The sequence below is a fragment of the Dipodomys merriami genome, unplaced genomic scaffold (genome assembly GCF_024711535.1).
Source record: "Dipodomys merriami isolate MVZ:Mamm:240054 unplaced genomic scaffold, mDipMer1.0.p SCAF_67, whole genome shotgun sequence".
In the NCBI taxonomy this organism is placed as follows: Eukaryota; Metazoa; Chordata; class Mammalia; order Rodentia; family Heteromyidae; genus Dipodomys; species Dipodomys merriami.
The window spans coordinates 6,622,633-6,625,101 of record NW_027206257.1 but is presented as its reverse complement, the minus strand read 5'-3'; the positions used below and the strand labels follow the sequence as shown (position 1 = coordinate 6,625,101).

At 44.9% G+C, this 2,469-nt stretch overlaps 1 pseudogene; it reads left to right on the top strand.

Annotated features, from left to right (window-relative positions):
• The first annotated feature begins 200 nt into the window (after nucleotides 1–200).
• On the top strand, nucleotides 201–1,195 carry LOC138815786 (mRNA decay activator protein ZFP36L1-like; annotated as a pseudogene).
• The last annotated feature ends 1,274 nt before the right edge of the window (nucleotides 1,196–2,469 follow it).

Below are 2,469 nucleotides of genomic sequence, written 5' to 3'. Positions count from 1 at the left end.
TTTGATGCACTGACATTTTATAATCTAAAAAGAAAACAAAAAAAGCCACTTAAAGTTCTATGAGGGCAGAGTGAGAAAGGTGAGGGGCCCTGGGATTAGACATGTGGGACTCCTGACCTAAGTGGCAGAGTAAGCACCTTCCCCACATCAGGACCTTCATGACACCAAATCTGCACCTTTGTCCTCTGTCAGTGTCCACAATGACTACCCCACTCATATCTGCCACCATTTTCAACTTGAGAGAAGCTTTATGCAAGTTTTGGTTGCCAAGATGCTCAATGACAGAGCTCCCAGAGAAGGGGCTGCTTGCTGGACAGGAAGGCAGTGGTCTCTCCTGCTGCTGAGGTGTTTCCCTTGGAGGCACTTGGCCAACACCCTGCCCAGCACCAAGTTCCACCAGAGCTAGGTCATCAGCTACCTGAAGGGTGAGCCAGTCCCAGTCTTGTACTCTAGGGACAGCAGCTTCAGAGACTGCTCTTTCTCACAGGTGCTGAGCAGCTGCTGCCCAATCAGAAGCAGACCAAAAGAGGCAGGTCAACTCCAGTCGCTATAAGAACTAGCTGTTCCTCCAATTTGAAGAAAACACCTATAAATATAGAGACAAGTGTCACTTCATGCACAGCATCCATAAGCTCCACAGCCTAGCCTGCCATCCCAAGTGCAAGATCTAGTACCTTCCATGTCACCAACCTTTGCCTCTATGAGCCCTGCTGCCACTTCATCCTCAAAGCCAAGGAACACAGAGCCCTGGCCAGGACCTTTCTGCAGACCTTCCCTATCTCCAGCATAGCTTTAGCTTTGCTGGATTTTCCAGTGCCAATGAGACTGCTGCCACCACGAGGCTGTTAGATAGCCCCACGTCGATCATCCCAACACCCATCCTGATTGCCGATGACCTCCTGGGCTCACCCAACCTTCCTGATGGCACCAATAACCCCTTCACCTTCTAGAGTCAGGTATTTGTTCTTTACCTCTTTCATGGGGCTGCCTTTCATGTCTACCCCACCACCTTCCTATTCTGATCCATGTCTGAGTTCTCTCACATGTTTGATTCTCATGCCACCCCTCAGAATTCTCTGTTGGGTCAAGGCTACCTGTGCAGTACAGCAGGAGCCATGCTGGGTCAGATTCCCCCATCTTGGACAATTCAGGAGACCTGCCCATTTTCAGCAAACTTTCCATCTCATATGACTAAAGCACCAGGGTAAGGAGGGACACCCCCAATCCATTCCTTCTACTCCCCTTCCTCCTGCACCACATCCTAGATCCAATTAATCACCAAAAACCTGGAAGTGACCTGTATTTCAAGTGGTACAGTACTAGCTTCGTGCTAAATGAAGCTCAAGGATAGCTCCTGTCCTGAATTCAAGCACCAAGACCACCACAGAACATCAACAATAAAAAGATGAGTGATTTGGAAATGGAAAAATGCCTTTAAAGTCAAGTAGATCCACTGAAATGGAAAAAATAACCCTGTCCTATGACTAAAGGACTCAATATTGTACTTTATTTTACTTTTTATCAGTTGTGGAGCTTTAGTCATGGCCTGGGCAAAGTCCCAGAACTTTTTTGCTCAAGACTAGCACTCTACTTCTTTAAGCAACAGCTACACATCTGGTTTTGGGGGTGGTTAATTAGAGTAAGAATATCACAGACTTTTCAGGCTGGCTTTGAATTGTGATCCTCAGATCTCAGCCTCCTAGAAGCTAGGATAACAAATGTGAGTCACCAGTGCCCAGCTAGGACTTAATATTTCTAAAAGAGGGCTGGGAAGTTGGCTCAGTGGTAGAGCACTTGCGTTGCATGCCTGAGGCCCTGGGTTCAATTCCTCAGCACCACATAAGCAAAAAGAAAAAAGCCAGAAGTGGCGCTAGCTCAAGTGGTAGAGCGCTAGCCTTGAGCTGAAGAGCTGAGGGACAGTGCCCAGGCCCAGAGTTCAGGCCCCACGACCGGACCCAAAAACATAAAATATTTCTAAAAGAGCAGTACTTTTCAAATTGCCTTTGCATTCAAAATACCCCTTACAAGATTGTGACCTGGGTTTAAATTAATTGCAAAATTCATTCTAAAATGTGTAGGGGACTATAAGAAATCCTAAACAAACTAATTGGATACTGCAAAAACAAGAGGAAGTTAAGTAGGGAAGGATGACTCACATCTGTGATCTTCGCTACACATAAAGAAGAGATCTGAGGACAGTAATTCAAAACCCACCTCAGGAAGAAAAACCTTTCCAAAAATTATTTCCAAAAAAACAACAACAAATATCCAAAATTGGAGCTATGGACATGAGAAAAAACTGTTCAAGGACAGTATTAACATATATTTTCCTTTTTCCTGTATATGTTTTTCTTTAGTTTAAAATTGCCATTGCCCAAATTTTGTTTCTCTGATATATTTATCTTTCATGCCACCTTGGAATTTGAACTCAGGACCTTGCTCTCTTGCTTATTTTTTGTTCAACGCTTG